The sequence below is a fragment of the Canis lupus genome, chromosome 14 (genome assembly GCF_048164855.1).
Source record: "Canis lupus baileyi chromosome 14, mCanLup2.hap1, whole genome shotgun sequence".
Taxonomy (NCBI): domain Eukaryota; kingdom Metazoa; phylum Chordata; class Mammalia; order Carnivora; family Canidae; genus Canis; species Canis lupus.
Window position 1 is genome coordinate 24,843,425 of NC_132851.1, and position 20,353 is coordinate 24,863,777.

Genomic DNA, 20,353 nt, shown 5'->3' on the forward strand with positions numbered 1-20,353 from the left:
TAGCTAAGGATGCAGAATGTCACCAGAAGTCTGGGGCTAGTAATGGGTAGGAGTAGCTAAACACATCTGTAGTGCAGCCCGTGGGCCCCAGAACTCCTGATAGAAGACAGTCCTTTTGAAAGTAATCTTTAGGGTGGAGGATGGACAGACCCAAGCTCATTCCAGCCCACCACAGCCCCTGTGTGTGTTTTGCTATAGGATTAAGTATTGTCATCCAGGAAGAATTTATGCCAACATACACGCGCAGAATTGAAAATATGCTCATAGACCACCTCCTAGATTCAAGCTACACAGCATGAGTAAGACGCCTTACACGAGAGAAGAAAACAGTGTCTTCCCTCTGGCTTTTCAGTGTCTCAGAAGACCATTTCCCCATAGTGTGATCACCTCTGTAATCAACATGACATTTTGTGCATGTGTTGTCTGTTTCTTAATGTGTTTAGTGCATGTAAGAGAATCTTGTTTATTAGATTCATAGTTTTAATTATTTGTTTGCATTAGATCTTGATTACAAATTTGTAATCGATGTTTAAATGTCCAGGGAAATTTAATGTTAAGTTTTTATGCTTCAGTTGATTATGTGTATATAGCGAATAAATATTTAGATATGGGAATGCTAAATATTAAAGGAAATGTTTTAGAGATTAATGAGGTAGCACATTCATTACATAAAAGACAGGTAAGTTCTTTTCTCTATATTAACAGCCACTTTGATATTAGAGTTGTACCTAGCCAAGAACAGGTGTGATAAAGCCTAGCTAATTAACTTCTGTGGGTCTCAGTTTCCTCATCTCTATAGACTGGGGGTTGGGTTTGATAATGGCTAAAGCTTTCATCCCGAGGATATTGGATTCTTATTGAAATTCAAGAACTGTTTTGTTCATGTTTATACTATATTTTTATCATCCTGGAACAATCAACTGCACAGAGAAATGGAAGTCATATCCTTCATAATGACTTAGACCTCTAGCATGCCTTTCCTTCTTTTATAATATCACAGCTGCCTCTGTGTAAATAGACTGTCAGCATTTTGTCAAGGCACATGTCTCATTGATAGGTTTGCCAGGCACACTTACAATCAAAAACTCAGCCCATCTTGCAGATAATTACCAGCTTCCACACATCTCAGCTGCTGTAGTAAACTTTGATTCTGTGCACCAGCTTCCCACAGCAATGGAAAAAAAAAAAAAGGAAAACAAAAAACAGAACTGCCCACTTATGACATTTCCATCACATTTTTACAAAGGCTGAATATTTGAATAGTGTTTCACTGTTTACAGTCCTTTTCTTACAATTACCCTTGTTTTATAGATGAACTCAAACTCAAGAGAGCCCAAATTGGGCTCCCCAAAATCACACAGCTAGTAAGAGCCCAAAGGCTTTTCCATAAACATGCCCCCAGTTTATAGGAACATCTCTGTATCATGTAGGGTTGTCATGAAAGCGAATTTCCACTGGGCTTGAATGTTTTATGCAGGTCTCTGGTTTTATAGAAACAGTGACACTAATCCTAATGCCTTCTCTTCACTGTTAACTCTGGCAAAGGTTGTTTCTAAAGGCTGAACAGAAAAAGAAAAACAAAACTGTGGGCCTAATCAAAGTGTATCAATCAATAAAGAGAACTAAGAGAGGAGCTTCTAAATGTTGGTGCCCTTCTGCCTGCTGTCAGTGCCTGGTGACTAACTCCGCGAGGACGCTATGGAGGAGTGTATTTTTCTTTCCCTTCCAACTGTTAACTGCCGACTGCTAACTGTTAACTGCCCAAGTTTGCTTTGCTGATGTCACGCCTGGCCATGTGACCCACCCTGGCCAATGAAATGTGAGCACAAATGACATGTGCCACATACCAGCAGAAGCTTTGGTACATTTCCGCTCTCTCTCTTTTCCTTCTGTCATGAGACTGGCACATTCTAGATAGAGGCTGTTCCCACTAGCATGGTCCCATAATGAAAAGGATGGGAAAAAAAAGGACGGGGAACAGAATTTCAGCCAACCTATAAAGATTAGGTAATTTGAGGGAGAAATAAACTTTGACTATTGTAAGCCACTGAAATTTGGGGGATCGTTTGTTACTGCAGCACGATTTCCCCTAAGCCGACAGATTCCAGCAATGATGCCATTGCATAGGAAATATCTGTCAACTCCAAGGGGACATGAAGCTCGTCAAGCTGGTACTATTGTTTAAGTATCTTTCCATCCCAGAACCTAGCAGAGGGTCCAGCGTACAGGAGATTGAAAGTGAGTCTTTGATGACTTACTGGCTGGATTAAAGGAAGGATGGATGACTGGGAAAATAGGACAATGATGCTAAGAGCTCGAAATAGAGCACAGATTCCTCAGCATAAAACCCCTGCTCTAGTAAAGCTCATGTGAATACCACTCTTTGCTCTGATCTCATCAATCCCACTGCTCTCCAAATAATCACGTAGGATGTTGCTAGTTCCTCAGACCTTAGTATTCCACCTTCTGTCATCCAACTCTGCATTCCCTAAAACATTGTCTCTGGATCTTGCTATTTGTGTCTCCATGCATCAGCAACTTCTCTTGACTTACCAGTAAAACCTAATAGGAAACAGGATGTCATAGCTGTCTACCTTGTCTCCAACCCCTTGAATATGGCTGCCCCTCTAACCTGCCATGCCCCTCTGTGCTTCTAGAGAAAACCAATCTCAGGCAACAGTTATTGCCTGAAGCGTTCACTAAGAAGACACCGTGATGTTTCTGCTTTCTTTCATTCCCTGCTGTTTTCTGCATGTTTCTGTGGCTGCAGAATAGCATAGTGATTTGAGTACAGTCTCTACAGAATCAGAAAGCGCTTGATCAAATCTTGATTACGCTTTCCGCAGGGCATTAATGCTGTGTGAAACTCTGGAGCTAGAATAGCCCTCCAGGAAAGTCCCAAGTTCAGTGGAGAAAAACTAGCCTTTATATTCCCACAACAAGCTGTCATTGGATGCAGGCTACAGCAGAGAGATCCATGTCTTAGACCTGCTTTTTTCCCCCTCCAAGCCTCTGGTTACATCTGCAGCCTTTCTGCAGAGCAGCTCGTTTGCTGTGACTCTGAGCTCAGAAAACCAGCTGGACCATGGTTTGGGAGCGGGAATATACAAGTGGGAAGGACCAATTTTAAAACTTGTCTTCTTGCTCTTTCTCTAGTTCTGACAGTAGACTGATGCATTTCACCATAATTTGCCATGAAAAACCTGACCCAACGCTTTCAGGACAGATCACTTGTCACCTGGCTATATCATAAAGTCCTTGCAGTATTAGGAACTTTTCATGCCTGGCACCCGCTTCCTAAACTACAACCCAAACAATTCTGCTGTTCCCAGGGGCAGTAGAGGTAGCCATATATCCCACTCTTTCCTGCTGCTCATAACCAATTGCCAGCACCTCTTTCTCCTCTGGATCTGTTCCAAGTCGGAGCTGTCATCTGTAGACTCAACCATTCCCTTTCTCGGAGGAGTGCTGTTGACAGACTATATACAAAACAATGTACCCAAACAGCACAATGCCACGTCTTCTCAATGGTTGGACACTGTGATCTAAAGTTTGTATTTAGGGCAGCCCAGGTGGCTCAGCGGTTTGGCGCCACCTTCAGCCCAGGGCATGATCCTGGAAACCTGGGATGGAGTCCCACGTTGGGCTCTCTGCATGGAGCCTGCTTTTCCCTCTGCCTGTGTCTCTGCCTCTCTCTTTCTGTGTCTCTCATGAACAAATAAATAAGGTCTTTAAAAAAAATAAAGTTTGTATTAAGGTCCTCAGACAGTGCTTTTTTTCTAAGGCAGTTCCACCAAGTTCCCCATGCATGAGGAAGCTCTTCCTGCAAGGGCCCTCAGAGGGGGGCCCCCTTCCTCCCATGCCCCCTCCTGGCACCAGCCTCTTCCCTCGCTCTGTCCTGACTCCCTTTCACAGGCTGCAGCCACTGTGGATATTCTCCTCTGACTGGCAATGGGGTAAGGAGCTCAGGCCATGCTAGTGAACATTGCCTCTGCACAGAAGCTGTGAGGAGTCGTGCCACAGGTTGGGGAGTGGCAAGGGGGCATGGGACAATGAAATGTGAGAGGACATCAAGGGTATGACCAATGGCCTAATACAAGTCTATTTTTTTAAAGATTTTATTTATTCATGAGAGACACAGAGAGAGAGAGACAGACAGACAGACACAGGCAGAGGGAGAAGCAGGCTCCATGCAGGGAGCCTGATATGGACTCCAGGACCATGCCCTAGGCCGAAGGCAGGCACTAAACCGCTGAGCCACCCAGGGATCCCCACAAGTCTATTCTTATAAAGCTTGTTCAACTTAAATTTCCAGAGACTTCATTGGAAATGTTGATCCATGGCAGTGTTTTTCTGAGGAAACAGAAACAAATGCAAAGGGCAATGCTAGGAAGGGAATTCTATTGACCTTTTAAAAAGATTTCGTTCTGAGAAACATGGAGAAGTCCCAACATGCATGTTGTGTTGTGTGTCTGGCGCTCTGGGGACAGGAAGAAGAAAACTAGGTACATTTCCTGTGGACCAGACCTTGTTCTCAGCACCTTCCACATATTAATCCTCCTCACAACCCTATGAAGTAGGCTCTATTATGATTGTCCCCAATTGCTGATGAGGAAACTGAAGCACACAGGTGTCAAATAGCTTGCCCAAGCATCAGGTTTGTCAGGTGGTTGCAAAGTGGCAAAGCTGGTTTTCACATGATACCACCATTCTGCTACATGGAAAGAAACTTTGAGCACCTGGGTGCTCAATCTCTTAAGTCTCTAATTGAACTCTCAGAAACTCTAGGTAAGTATCATCATCTTCCATTTTACAGACAAAACTGTGACTCAAAAAAACAAAACCACCAAACAAACAACTAAGTGACTTACCAATGTCACAGAGCTAGCAAGCCAGGAATTCTGAGCTGGAATTCCACCTGGTAAGGTGGCTAAGCAATAGAAAGAGATGAGAGATGAGAGGCAGTGGCTGCTTTCGGTACAATTCCTAGTACAGGCTCATGGCAGGAAGTGGAAATGAACCTGTCGGTGCAGACTGCCTTCTGGCTCCAGAGCCTTGGCCAACAGCACTTCTATCTTCGTGCCATGACCTAGTTTTGCTCACCCAGGTCTCTCTATGGCCTACTTCTTTCCTAAGAATTATTTCATAACTTTTGCCAAGTACCTATGACATGCTGAGCACAGCATCCGTGAACTTGGAGATGAAAAAAACCAAACGTTCCTTCAGATGTGTGGAGCAATATTTGCTATCCTGGTAGAAAGGCCAATAGGGAAATTAAGGAGTCTTGAACTTGCCCTTTCCCTTATCTTCAGGTCGGTTGCCTTTTTACAACAGCTGCCCTCAATCATAGATTATTGGGCCCTGGATCACTGGACCAGCTTTTCAACTGGGCCCTCTGCAGACAGAAAGTTCTACAACCTGTTAGCATTAAGTCTTTTTTTTTTTTTTTTTAATGATAGTCAGAGAGAGAGAGGGAGAGAGAGAGGCAAAGGAAGAGGGAGAAGCAGGCTCCGTGCACGGGGAGCCCGACGTGGGATTTGATCCCGGGTCTCCTGCACCACCCAGGGATCCCCAGGATTAAGTCTTTTCTTGATCTTGCTGTTAGCATTACATCTTAAGTAGCTCAGGCTGGTTCCCTGTTGCCGATGAAATCCACTGTCCCTGTAGGGTCCAGGGGCTGAAATCAAGGAAAGAGCAAGTTCAGTGTTGGTAAGAGATGTAGAAGCGTTATTTAGGCAATGCAATTTAGTGATTTTGAAAGGGCTGAGCCATAAAATGCTGTGATAAAGGGGCTGCCTATGCGACTAAGTGGATATAATTACATGTTAAAGCTTTCTTTCTCTCTCCCTTCATGCTCCTCAAGCCCAAACCTGCTGGTTCTGGTGTTTCCTCCCCACTCCACCCCCTCCCCTCTTTTTTTTTTTTTTTTTTTTGCAACAGGCCTTGGGCACTTGACTGGTTTTTCTTCCCCTTGGCCAGTCCTCCTACTCTACTCCTTGAGGTTCCTTATCATCATCTCCACCTGATTGCCCCATTCTTCAGAAATAAATCCATGAGGCTTAAGAGTTTTACAGAACATGGGGTTACAAAAACAGCAAATATAGGGAAGATAGACAGTGAACAAATGTCCTACAGACATGGCCCTTTGTTTCTAGCTCCTGGCTCCTTCTCAAATGTTGACTGGAAGTCCCACCAGGCACTATAAAATGCAACCCTGAAGGGGCAGCTCACCCACTGTTCACTCTCCTGACCTGACACCCACCCTGGACAATCTTTTCAACATACAAATCAGAACATATCACCCCTCCCCCTGCCTCCTACCACCACCTCCCTGCAAAACCCTCCCTTGTTGTCCCATTGTGATTAGAGTATCTCCAGGCTCTTTCTCTGGGCCTCCGAGTCTTCCATGACCTCTGCTCCTCCAGCCTCACCTCTACTGCTTTCCTATTCATCCTGTGCTCCAGCTTACTCTGGTCCTCCTGCTGTGCTTTTTGGAGCTTTGCCCTGGCTAGTCTTTCTCCTTAGAACATCCCCATCTACAAAGCTAGCTCCTTCTCATCTTGTGGGTCTCAGCTGAAATGTCACCTCCTCAGAGAGGCCTTCCTGGATCACTTTATCTAATATGGGGACTCCCTCATCCCAGCCATTCTATTCTGTATCATATTTCCCTCTTTTTATTTTCTTCAAAGCACTTAAATATTATCAGACACTGTCTTGCTTAATTCATGTGTTTGTCTCTTGATGGTTTACTTCTACCACTAAGCTAGAAGCTGCATATGAGGGCAAAGACTGTCAGTACCACTCACGGTTGTCCCCCCAGAAACAGTGCATGTATAGGCCCTCAAATATTTGTAAAACAAAGGAACGTATTGTGTTATTTTTGCTGCCACCAGCTGGTTAACTGGACTCACCCTTCATGTCAACTGTCTCCTGTTCCAAGAAGTCATTGTTGACCTTGACCTTTATATCATACACTGGGTTACCTGGACTGCAGTCATTCATTTACTAAGCATCCACATTAGAAGGACATGTGCCAGAAGCTGTGTTAGACAATAATCTCACCAAGTCAAAGGAGCCATGGTACCTGCCTTCTAAAAGTCTCTAATCTACTGGGTAGACAGGCAAGTTAATGAGGGTGATCCGTGCAGGATGGTCTGGTAGAAGAAAAAACATAGACAAGAGGGGTATCTCAACCAGACCAGAGGGTTCTGGTCAAGCTTCTAAGAAATGACTCTTCAGCTAAGTTTAAGAGCTAGAAAGAGAAAGCAGTATATTTTGGTGTGAGGAGTCCCATGGGCTGAAAACTCTGGTGTGGACACGATGTGTGCTGTGTTGACCTAAGCAGACAGTGGGGTCCGGGGAGGGTATGCTGGGCAGGGAGTTTGGGGAACTGGTTCTTGCCTATTCTGCTTCTAATGAGCTGTGGGATCTTGAATAGGTTACTTCCCCTCTGAGTCTCGAATTCTCTCTGGCTGGCATTTAGTGAAACCTGAACTTGTCTTAACATTTCAGACCTTCTATTTAGTCCATAAGTATTCAGTCTCTATGCTCACTGCCCCCTAACACCAATTTACTGGGGGCTCAATTTATGCCCAGCAGAGCATTAAGTATTCTAAAACACAAAATTAATGGAAAATGCAGTCTTTGCTCCGGATGCAGTTGTAATTTGGAGAGGCGAAGAAATAAGCCATAATAGAATTAGGAAAACAAACAAACACACACACACAAACAAACAAACAAACAAACAAAAAAGAATTAGGAAAACAAAACAGTTTAACACATCTCACATCTTTTGCTAATTGTTTCACACATACCTGCCTCATTGTCCCATTTACATGCCAACACCATGAGGGTCAGAGACCCTGTGTTCTAATTCTATTTAATGCAGTCTCCCACTTTCTAGCTGTAAAACAGTGGCCTACTTCTTGTACTTTTCTAAGCTTCCATTTCATTATCTGTAAAATGGGGGAAGTACCAAATGTATAGGGTTGTTTCAAGGAGTAAATGAGCTAGAACATGGGAGGCACATAGCACAGGGCCTGACACCTGGCATGCCCTCAATAATAATTGCATCCTCCATGCTGCTGGACATCGGAATGTGTAACAGTAGAGGTGAAGCATCAAGAACAAGGTTGAAGAATGATTAACGAAGACTGAGACTGCACACCTTCTAGAAGACCCTTGAGTGAGTTTTTTTTTTTTTAAATAGATTTATTTATTCATGAGAATACACAGGAGAGAGAGAGAGGCAGAGACACAGGCAGAGGGAGAAGCAGGCTCCATGCAGGGAGCCTGATGTGGGACTCGATCCCAGGTCTCCAGGATCAGACCCTGGAGCCACTGAGCCACCCGGGCTGCCCTTGAGTGAGTTTTTAAGGAAGTGAATTAACTGAATTGTTGCTGAGAAATCAGCGGGAACGAAGGTAGGAGGCTCTTGTTATGGTCAGGGTGTCCAGTCCAAGTGCCCAGAAGGTGGGGTCAGTACCGGAATGGAGGTAAGAAGGAGACACTGGTGAGTCAATAGGATCTTGGTGATGATGCTCCTAGTCAAGCACTTTGCTATTTTTCTCTGAAGGATCAGGCTACCAGCATATTTTGACCCTCCCATATTTTGACCTGTTGTACAGGCTAAATTCCAAGTGAGCACAACAGAGGCCGGGGGGCTGCCTGCTTCCACCCAGCCCCACTCATAGGAGAGGCTTAGGCACATCCTACATACTAACTTTCCTGTAATCTTCAAGGGTGTCAAGGTCATGAAAGTCAAGGGAAGAACTATCCCAAGCTAAAGGAGACTGAAGAGGCTTGATAGCTCAATACAGTGTATGATTCTGAACTGGAATCTTCTATTAGGATCACCTACAAAACTTGGGTGAATTCTGAGGACTGGATAGTCTTAACTAACAATGTCAATTTCCTGACTTTAATGTTCAGATTTTGGTTATGTAGAATTACTGACAAGCTGTACTGATGGAGATGAACAATGGTGGTAGCTTGTCTCCAACATGGCTGACTACCATGAATTCCTTCTCCTCTATGTACACCAGCCAGAGGGCATCCTGTTCCTATGCTCCCTTGAACGTGGCTTATGACTGCTTTGAGCAACAGAATGCTACTGAGGTCATGCTACATGGGTTCTGAAGCTGAGTCCTAGGAGGTCTTTTTGCGTCTGCCTGGGTCTCTTAGAACGCTTGCTCTGAGAGAAGCCAACCACTACCTAAGAAGTCTGAGTGCCCAGAAACCACCGTGCCCAAGGAAGCCCAAACTAGGTGCGTATGGGGAGGTTGGGTAGAAAGATACTCTCTGAATGTCATCATCTGAGGCACTTCTAGTGGAAATTGCCCTGCTGAACGCATCAGGGCCTAGAACCCTGAAAGACAGGAATGAATTACGTGAACCATGATGTTTGGGGGTTGTTTGTTACCCATTTATACACAACAAGACAGTAGCTATATTTGAATGGTAATGGAACTATGAATATGTATAAACTTCTTGGTAGTTTTCTCCTTTTTTTACACTAAGCATATGTCAAATTCATAATTAAAGAAATCACTTCTTTCCCCGCAGCACTTGAGTTAAGAGTAGCTTTGCCGAAAGTGTACCCTTCTGAGATATGGCCGTTTTCACTAGATGGAATAAATTATTCACCATGATGTCTATAGCATCCAACACAATGGCTGTCTGTGGTAGGTGCTTAGTAAATATTTATTGAATAATTGATGTATGTAAAAGTACTGAATAAATTCTCCAAGGATGGAAGGCTATTTATTTATGCATTCATTTATTTACTTAGAAGAGATTTATGTTAGTCTGGCATCATATTATTTTCCAAATAGTTCTGTGCTTTCTTTAAAGATACCAAAAAGGGAGGCCACGTGTTGAAGCTATGATTTATTAGGGGTTTTTTATCTACATTTATCTTTTCATGTGAGTTTCCCTCTGCTTCCCTCTGTGACTTTCCCTACTCTCTATGTGGGCATTTTGCCATCATCGTCCTCCTTTAGAACATGCCTAGGCAAAGGCGGCATGAAAAATAGCATTATAAATCTCTTTGGGGGATAAAACTTAAATCAAATACTAACAGCTCAAATTAATCAATATTTAAAAATATTACTCATGACCAAGTAGGATTAATTCCAAGAATACAAGGATAATAAAACATTAGAGAATTTGTTACTCTTGGGGCACCTGGGTGGCTTAGTGGTTGGGTGTCTGCCTTTGGCCGGGGTCGTGATCCTGGGGTCCTGGGTTCGAGTCCCCCATCCAGCTCTCCACGGGGAGCCTGCTATTCCCTCTACCTATGTCTCTGCCTCTCTCTGTCTCTCAGGAATGGATAAATAACATTTTTTTTAAAAAGAAAATTTGTTAATCTTAATAAAGTATGTTTCACAGATCAAAGGAGAAAAAAATACGATCATCCTAGTTTTCACAAAAATTCTTAGTAAACTGGATCTTGAGGAATACTCCCTTAACATAATAAAAATTCATCTTAAATGGACACTTACTGAGATAAGCATAGGCAAGGCACTGGATCAAGTTTTAAGGATTAAATCATTAAAAGAGGCAAGTCCCTGCTCTGGAGAACCTAAAGCATGTACTATTAATCATGAAACGTTATGAGTCTCCTTTTCTGCAGTGGGCCTTCTATCTCACAAGTGGAAATTAATCCAAAGGAAATATTTCAAATCCAGATATTTTCACAATGTTCATTGCTGTACCATATTTAGTAGCAAAGCCTCTCACCCTTAATGATCAACAACAGGGGGATAGTTTTGGAAACTTCTTCATATTAACTCAGTGGAATATTATGCATTCATTCATAAGTTTCATTCAGTAGCTACAGCTCCGTGCCAACAACCTAACACATAGGCTAAATTAATTCAAAGATGTGTCATAATATTGAGCACCATATATGAAGTAAAATTAGTTGTTGCTCTCTCATCCGTGGGGTTCTCTAACTTGTCAATTAGCAGTTGGTTTCTCAACCTTGGTGTTACCCTTTGGATCAGGTGATTCTCTGTTGGTGGCAGCGTTTGCCCTGTGCATAGCACGATGCTTGGCAGCACCCCCTGGCTTCCACCAGCAGGCCAGTAGTACACCGCCTCCTGCTCAGTTTTGACAAACAAAGGCGTCTCCCCACATTGCCAAGTGTCCCCTGGGGGACAAATTTACCTCTGGTCAAGTGTAACCCATAGTCAACATATAAGACAACTTTATAAGAACCTGTATCTAGCGATGCCTGGGTGGCTCAGCTGTTGAGCACCAACCTTTGGCTCAGGGCATGATCCTGGAGGCTGGGATTGAGTCCCACATCGGGGTCCCTGCATGGAGCCTGCTTCATTCTCTGCTTGTGTCTCTGCCTCTCTTTGTGTCTCTCATGAATGAATAAATAAAATCTTTAAAAAAAATTGAAAAAACAACAACAAAATCTATACGTAAATGAATAAAAATTGGGAGAAACAATGAAGGAGCACTTGTAATACTGAGGGAATTCGGGTAATCTCTTTTCTTAAACTTTCGAAATGTTTGAACAGTAAACACAGCCAGTGTCTAAGATGTGCCTTGCAAACAGCCAGATGTAGGACGAGCTCTCAGTATGAGAATACCAGGAATACTTTCTGGCTGTGGCAATTCCCCTGGTGCGCTGATGCGTGGCCCTAATTTCCTTTATGTTTCCCCTGAGTTTCAGCACTCCACCAGAGGCCTCTGCTTGCTGAATGTTTCCTTATATGTGTGCTAGGACCATGGACGTCTGCTGACAGCAGTTCCCAGATGACTCTGTCATTTCTAGTGCACTTGTGATGCCAGCCATGATGGTTAATATTGTGGTCACAGTGGTGGGGCCACATGGTGCCTAGGTGTTTGGTCAAACATTATTCTGAGTGTTTCTGTGAAGATGTTTCTGGATGAGAGTAACATTTAAATCAGTAGACTGAATAAGCAGATTGCCTTCTAATGGGGGTGAAGCCTCATCTACTCGGTCGGAGGCCTGACTGGAACAAAAAAGCTGACCCGCCCCTAAGAGGGAATTTTCCTGCCTGGTAAACTAGAACTAGGATGCTGGTGTTTTCCCTTTCTGGCACTCAAACTGAAACATTGGCTCTTAGGTTTCAGGTTTTTGTACTCAAGACTAGAAGTATGCGTTGTCTCTGCCGGGTGTCCAGCTTGTCTCATCACTCTGTAGACCTTGGGACTTGTCAGCCTTTATAATTGCATGACCAAATTCCTTATAATAATCTCTTTACCTCCCTCCCCTCCCCTTGCTATCGGTTCTTTTCTCTGGAAAACCCTGACTACTACACCAGCAAAGGTTCACCTCCAGTCCCAAGGGCTGGGCCTTTCCAGAGTAGTCCACGACAGGTTGTCACCAAGCTTGGAAGTTCATCGGCATCAAATACAAGGACCCACTATTCTGGTTTCCACATCTAATTCTCAAATGACTTTGACCTTGTTTTGGCACCATGTTGCTTATCCCTACTCAGATCTGACCTTTCTTAATGGGCGAACCCACAGTGACCTCTCCCTTTGATTCTTCTTTTATTCTAAAGACATGATTTTGGCAAACTGTCCACATGTACCCTGGAAACAACTTCAATTTGCTTTTGTACTGATTTCACTTCTCCACTCTTGCTGCTGGAAGCTGATAGAAATCAACAATGCCCTGCCATGTGACTTTAAGAGGCCAGTTCTTTCCTCATTCATCCAACGTTTCTTGGAAATGCAGCAAAAATATACTCTGACAGATGCCTTTGGCTCCCTTGGTGTTTTTGCAAACACAGCTATATAGAGTGGGCTCAGAAAGGGTGGCTCCTGTGATGGGACATTGCTTTACTGTGCTGGTGACAGAGAATGAATGAGACAGGACACAGCACATACTGACACAACCAATCACCTGGCCACATTGCAGCCTTAGGATGCTGATGAGCTTTTGGGGACAGGCCTACTTGCTTCAAGGTTCCAGATATCCGAGTGTTACCAAATATCCAAGTGGCATGGACCAGGAGGGAGTCTAGACTTACAGGCTGAAATTAAGATCCTAGGTTTGGAGATGATGTTCTTAGCAGAACTCAAAGAATTCCGACCAGAGTCATGCTGTTGAAATACACAGGCTGGTTAACAAAGGGACATATACTGAGCCAAAGGTGCTCAGTTTTCTGTGATACCCATTTAATGTAGCTTGTAGGGTATTTGTGAGAATCAAATGAAATAAAAATAATAATAGAAAACACATAGCATTTATTACATGACAGGTACTCATTTAAGAACTTTCCATGTGTGAACTGCCAACAGTGGTAAAAACATTAAAAATGATAAATGCATTCTGCAAAGGAAATGTGCTATTACTAGAAATATAATTCCTATTCATGGTTGTCATGTACTTTTGCATGAGCTTGCACTTACCCAGAAGCAAGCTCTTGCCATAACAGATATCACAGGGACCACTGAGATATTAAAGGGGACCAGGAAACAAAAAATCTAGCCAGCCAGATGGGGCAGATTTCCCCTTCTAGGAAGCCTCATGGCCTCATGCCCATGAAAGAGTCTGTCTTTCCAACAGAAACACATGGACACTGATAATAACACCCAAGCTTCTTGCTGCCCAGCTGTCAGACCATGAATTGCTTGGGTTGTCCTTCCTGACTATTCTCATCAGCCTCCTGCTCTCTGTCCTACAGAAACCATTTCATCTTTCCTCTCTTTCTTCTTTTTTAAAATATTTTATTTTTTTAGTAATATCTATACCAAATGTGGGGTTCGAACTCACAACCCCGAGATCAAGAGTTACATGCTTCTCCAACCGAGTCAGCTAGGCGTCCCTCCTTCCTTTATTCTTGATTACATCTTCCAAGTACTGGCCATATTTCCTGAGCTTTTCGGTCCAAACTAATCAAACATGGTGACACAAAGAGAACTTGGGTCATTACACGACCCAACCAGGTCTGTTTACTGAACGGTGTTGCTCAGGACTGAAGTCACTCACTTTCAAAAAAAGATAAAGATTGATGTCTTCTGCCAAAGAAGCGCAGGTCAGTGTACAGGGAAGTGGGCCTGTCATCTTTACTTCTGCCCTATGATTAAGGTGACTGTTCATCCTGGTTTCCAGTTATTGTCTCAGAATAATTATTCATAGAGCCTCTTTCACTCTCCAAAGTGTCCTGGTTTGGGTGATAAATCACACGGTAACTTTATTGGTGACCCACCAGGGAGTGCTGCATCCAAATGTAGCGCAAGACATATTGAAAGTGGGGGCAGGAAGACCAGAGTTTTAAAAACCCTGACTCCAGAGGCACCTGGATGGCTCAGTTGGTTGGGCATCTGACTCTTGATTTGGGCTCAGGTGATGGTCTTGGGGTCCTGGGATCTAGTACTCAGCAGGTGGTATGCTTGTCTCTCTCTCCCTCTGCTCATCCTCCACTCACTCTTGCTTGTTCTCTCTCTCTCTCAAATAAATAAATCTTAAAAAATAAATAAAAAACCTGACTCCACCACTGGCTCTATGGGCTTAGATAACTCACTTCCCTTTCAGATCCTCAGTTTTCCTATCTGCAAAATAGGCATGGTTCCTGCTTTGTTCTTTTCACAGACAGGTGGTGAGGAATAAGTCTGATATTGGTAGGGAAGTACTTGGTCAGCTTTGCACCAAGAGCAGATGAAAGCTCTTTCTATGATGACAAAATAGACTAGGAGCCCATTATTTCATAGCTTACTAGGAGGGTTTTCCTTTATGCAGATGAAGAGACTCCATTTTATTCTTTTTTTTCCAATATTAAAATTTATTTATGGAAAAGTCATACTAAATATAAAATTTAAATTACATGTAGTCACACGTTTAACAAATAGCATTCATGAAAAGGAATAAAAACACGTAAACCTAAAAATATTCTAGAAAATTTCATGGCAGGTGGACAGCACAGTGAAGATACTCCCTGGTATATATTTGTTAGGTTCCTCAGCTTACAGTGAGAACAGAGGCATTCTTTAATTTTAGTGTCTGGATTTACCCACTACATGTATTTATCAGCAAAATGCTTTCATAGCAAAGAATTTTTTTTTAACTTTATTTGACAGAGAGCACAAGCAAGGGGAATAGCAGAGGGAGAGAGAGTAGACTCCCCACTGAGCAGGGAACACAATGTGGGGCTCAATCCCAGGACCCCTGGATCATGACTTGAGCTGAAGGCAGATACTTAATTGACTGAGCCACCCAGGAGGTCCCATAACAAAGAAATTTCAACGATGGTTAAATTTCTATCTAAAGCCAGTAACATAAGTGTTGAACAAGGTCTGTCACATTGGTTCTACAGAGACCTTATTATCTTTCCACCTTAACTGAAATATTATCTAACTACATTAATTAGTCCCCTGAAAGCTGACCATGAAATTTTTCTTTCATAAAATACATATTTGTTTTCTACTAAAATGAAGTAAAGACATAGATCATACTTGGGCTGCAAGTTGTCCTTGTCTGAGTTACTTAATGTTTCTGCTTCTCAGTTTTTCATCCACAAAAGAAGGTTGGATGATACCTCTATTTCCCAACTGACTTTAGAGTTCTGTTTTTTTTTGTTGTTGTTTTGTTTTTAAAGATTGTATTTATTTATTCATGAGAGACACGCAGAGAGAGACAGAGACCTAGGCAGAGGGAGAAGCAGACTCTGCAGGGAGCTGGATGAGGACTGGATATCCGAACCCGGGACCACGCCCTGAGCCAAAGGCAGACCCTCAACTGCTGAGCCACCCAGGCGTCCCTAGAGTTCTGTTAATTCTATAATAAGGAAACAGCAAAATGCTATATGAGACTCCACTTTAGAAAAGAGACTGTCCTAGGTAACAAATGACTTGTTCTGCACTTGCACTTGACACTATACAGATGCCATAATGTAAAGTGCCAGGTTCTTTGTGGATTCTTTCTCCCTCCTTCCCTTTCCCACCCTAATAAAGAATCACTGTGAAATTTATCCCGAAGGAATGTGGTTGATCTTTCTGGACACTGATAAACAAAGAACTTAATGGTCCCTATCTTTTGTGAAGATGCGCATTCTTGGTCACTCAGCTTGGCGTTTCCTTGGACATTTATTCTTTTGTAGCTAAGAAAAGCCCCAGAGCTGATCGCTAAATCTCAGTGACTGAATGCATTGGATATCCCACTAGAATTGTTTTCTAATGCAGAATCCTGTCTTCACCTTTTCACCCATATCCACTTCCCACAGAGATGATGGGCAAGGAAGTATGACTTCCTTCCGTGACATGGCATGCTTCCTTGGGCAGCTCAGCTGAGCCCTAGTGCCTGTTAAACCCATGACTGAGAAGGGGTCACCACTATCCATGCAGCACATTCCCAGGTTTGCTTGCCAGAAACGGGCAGGCACCCAGGGCATCAGCTCTATTTTCTCTATGCACTTCCTGAACAATTAGTGGCCCAATGCCATTAGAGATATCATTTGTTACACCCTAAACTCTGCGAAGGATTTCAAAGGAAGCAACTCGGGAGTGCAGAACAATGAGCAATGAGTCAGAAATGTGCCTGTCCTTAGATCTTCCAGGATATGATTTTATGAAGTCTGTTCTTAGGGTTTCCTCTTCAAGTAGAGGAAATCCAGTGAATGAGTTCAAACGCTTTGAAGATATCCTCTCAAATTAAATTATTTCTTCTTCTCCTTCTTTAGATGTGGAAGGGAGATGAAGAAAAAAGAAAACTCATTCATTCATTCAGGAAATATTTATTGAACTGCCAGGTTCAATGTTTTAGATGCATGGAAGAGAGCAGTGAGCACTGCCTCATAGAGTTGACAGGCTAGTCAGGGAGAAAGACACTAAATGAAGAAACAAGCAACTATAAAACAGAATGTCAGGCAATCATAAGTGACTAGGGTACAATTTCTAGGCAGGGTGGCCAGGGAAGGGAGGAGGGGCACTGGCTTCCTGATCCCAGTCACTACTTTTCTCAATCTAAAGCACTCCAGCTTCAGCCAAGGGCTTTGTCTGCTCTCAGGAAGCCCCTTCATACAGGAAAAACTCTTTGAGCCCCAAAGCACACCCTTCAGATGTGAGAGGACTTTCAACAATCCTCTCTCAAGACAAGAGCTTGGCAAAGAACGCCAGATTGTCTTGCAGCAAAATCTCATTTTTGAATGTCAACAGCTAAATATTACCCTAGTCTATCTCTTGGCAGTCTCTCAGTGACAAATGATGTTCCCCCAAGCAGATACATGGCTCAGGCAAACTGAGACAAAAGGTAAACTGAACATTTTAAAAGATATCACACCCTCACAATTGCTAAGCTCCTACTGAGTGCCGGGCGCTACGCTAGCCCCTTGCAGAACAAGGGTAAATAAGGTCTGGTGCCCTCTCTCAAAGACAGATCTAATAGGGTCATCTATAATATGAAGAGTTGGGACCACACTGGTGTTTCTCTAGAGGATGCTATGTGCATTTAGGACAGGACACGTTTTTAGTGTGCAGAATCTGCCATCCTACACTTTGTAGGGCACTCAGCATTCCTGTTCTGTGCTGCCCTAGTTTGCCGGGGGTTTCTGTAATGAAATACCACAGACGACGTGGCTTAACCATCACAAATTTGTTTCTCACAGGTCTGGAGACTGCAAGTCCAAGACCAAGGTGTCAACAGGTGTGGTTTCTCCTGTAGGCCCCCCTCCTGGGCTTGTAGATGGCTCTCTTTTTGTTGTGTCATCACATGCCTTTTCTCTGTGCTTGTGCATCCCTGGCATCTTTTCCTCTTCCTATAAGGAGATCAGGCCTGTTGGTTTGATTTCCATTCATATGACCTCACATAACCTGAATTACTTCTTTAAAGGAAGGTCCTTAATGTCCCTTAAAGGAAATATGCTTCCAAATACAGTCACATTGTGGGGTTAGGACTTCATACAGGAAATTTAGGGGGATACGTTCCATCCATAGTACTTGCCCATTACCCTCTGGTCACATTAACCAAAGGAACCAAGGATAGTCAAAAAGTCCAGCTTATTCTCAAATGTGTCCTACAACTCAAAGAGGACTTCCTGTTCTGATGTTCTACAATATCGAGAATTTCCACATTTACCTTAAATAGTTACAAAGGCCTGTTTGCCTGTCAATTTGGGCTATCATTTTTTTGATAGCATTTTTTGGCAGCTAAGACAGTCCTCTGAGGGAAGTGCTTTCTTCCCTGACTCCAATGGAAATCCAATGCATTAGTTTTATCAGGGATGATAATCCTATCTCTTTTAGAGCTAGCCCAAAGCACTATGCTATCGGGGATGGGCAGATACACTCAGAGCTCTTATTTATAGAATGCCTGCCTAGATGGGCTCCATTGTTCACAAGTGACTATCATAAAAATCAGTAACATTCTGTTCTGAGGTCTAATGAGAAAAGGATTTAATGAGAAATTTAGAGGGGAGATGGGTCTCAGGGGAACTGAAAGCTGAGTTCTAGATAAAAGAAGAAAATAGAGGGGCACCTGAGTGGCTCAGCCGGTGAAGCGTCTGACTCTGGATTTCGGCTCAGGTCTTGATCTCAGGGTTGTGAGATCTAGCCCTGCATCAGGCTTCATGCTCAGTCCAGAGTCTGCTTGTGATTCTCTTTCTCTGTTTCCTTCCGCCCTTTCCTACCCCTAAAATAAATAAAATCTTTAAAAGAAAAAGAAGAAGAAAATAGAGCATGATCCCCCTGCCAAATTGCAATTATATTAAATTATTACATTATTAAATTTAAATAAAATAAAATTATATTAAATTATTATTACATTAACCAGGAGTCTTTTTGCATGTGATTTCCATATTAACACAAGCCCCACGTACTCAGTATTACAGTGCCAAGCATAGTCATATGAACCTTCCATATATGCTCTCATTTGGTTTAATATTGTTGAAAGGGCATTACAACAGATAGATATTTCTTCGGCTCTTCACTCTTCCTCAATACCCCTACCAAACCTCAAATTTCCAAATGGTGTCTTTCTCATCCAGGTTCCTGTATAATTTGAGGCCAGTTTTGTAGGTTTTGATGGCTCTGTGATTCTGAGAACTGGATCTGGCCCCAAGAACTAGAATTCTTCTCTATAGCCAGGAATGAGGTCTACCCAGTCTTGTGTTTTAGTCTTCTGGAGGAAGGTTTACAGCAGGGTGGGTGCCAAGATGAGGACATTTAAAGACAACTAACCTTAGAGAAAAATCTGTGTCCAAGGAGGAGAAGTGACCCCTAGTCTCTCTTCCTCTGTGGAGTAAGAGACAATAGTCTCTCTTCCTCTGGTAATTAATTCCAAATGATTCACATTAGAGAGAATCCATAATCCTCATAATCCTCTGTTATATCCAGCTTTATTCTTGTTAAACCTAATTGGTACAATAGCACTTAATGTTTGCATCAAGACTCTGAGATTACACAGGATTTGGTCACTGCAGTCACTTATATTTTGCGACACTCTCCAAACAGCTGTCTCTAGGGCCACCTGCTGACACAGTTTAGAATCCTGAGCGTTTAATATGACTAAGGAAAGATCCATCCAGAGCTATTAGGAGAGAGGCACAATCTAGGCTCTGCTCTGTTGGTCCCCTTGATTTGACTAGAATCCAATCATCCTGGACATTTCTTCCTCCTCCCAACCTCTACACCCAGTCTCCCACCTACCTTTGAAAAAGATGTTAGACTCTCCGTGGTATCAGTTCCAACACAGGCAAACCTATGCATCATGGATGGATGGCTCTTGGACCTCTGATTCTTTTGGTGCTCTGTGTCAGTCCATACTTTCTCTCTAAGCCAAGTCTCTGCTCTGTTTGACTCCATCCTGGAGGCACTAAGTGCGAAGATCCGAGGATTTGTGATTGTTGCAGTAACATTTCTCTGTATACACCCCCAGGCCAAGTAATAGAGGGAGAATTGGAAAGGAAGATGATGAAGAGAAGACAAGGAGCCAGAGATCTGCTGAAAGCACCAGAAAGCCTACCACTGAAAGTCATGAAAATAATTCTCAGAACTCTGGGGAAGATGGGTATCGCCCACACCTCGGCAAGTTACTGAGGCTTAGGGAAATCCAATTTCTTTGTAAAGGGTCATAGATCTTGTAGGTGAGGCAAATAATTTGCTGATTAGGACATCACACTGCCCCTCACAACTTGGCCTTGCAGCACCTGCCAATTAGTGATTTCATCATTCTAACCATCTTCCCTTTTAAAATGCAAGAATAAAACCCGACAACTGACAATTTCGTGCAAGCTGTTACGATCACATCATCAGCTCAGTACTATACTGGTCAGCTCAAATAGAAGAACACCATAACAAAATGCCACAGACTGGGATGGATTAAACAACAGACATTTATTTTCCCGTAGTTCTGGAGCCTGGAAGTCAGATCAGG

General features: G+C 43.0%; 2 long non-coding RNA genes across 4 annotated transcripts in view; one reads left to right on the plus strand and one right to left on the minus strand.

The window, feature by feature from the left end:
- The window catches only part of LOC140603817 (uncharacterized), a 32,458-nt gene extending 31,367 nt beyond the window's left edge, over positions 1-1,091 (minus strand). The window contains exon 1 of the long non-coding RNA XR_012006792.1: positions 1,077-1,091. This is a non-coding gene — a long non-coding RNA (uncharacterized lncRNA). The remainder of the gene's footprint in view (positions 1-1,076) is intronic.
- LOC140603818 (uncharacterized) lies at positions 855-20,171 on the plus strand. Of its 3 annotated transcripts, XR_012006795.1 has the most exons (5): positions 855-2,007; positions 3,157-8,185; positions 9,045-9,266; positions 9,565-9,683; positions 15,585-15,941. It is a non-coding gene; the product is annotated as an uncharacterized lncRNA (long non-coding RNA). The 3 variants fall into 3 exon arrangements; XR_012006794.1 differs by lacking the exon at positions 15,585-15,941 and adding an exon at positions 19,856-20,171 and having other exon boundaries at positions 1,782-8,185; XR_012006793.1 differs by having other exon boundaries at positions 1,792-8,185.
- Positions 20,172-20,353: the final 182 nt, after the last annotated feature.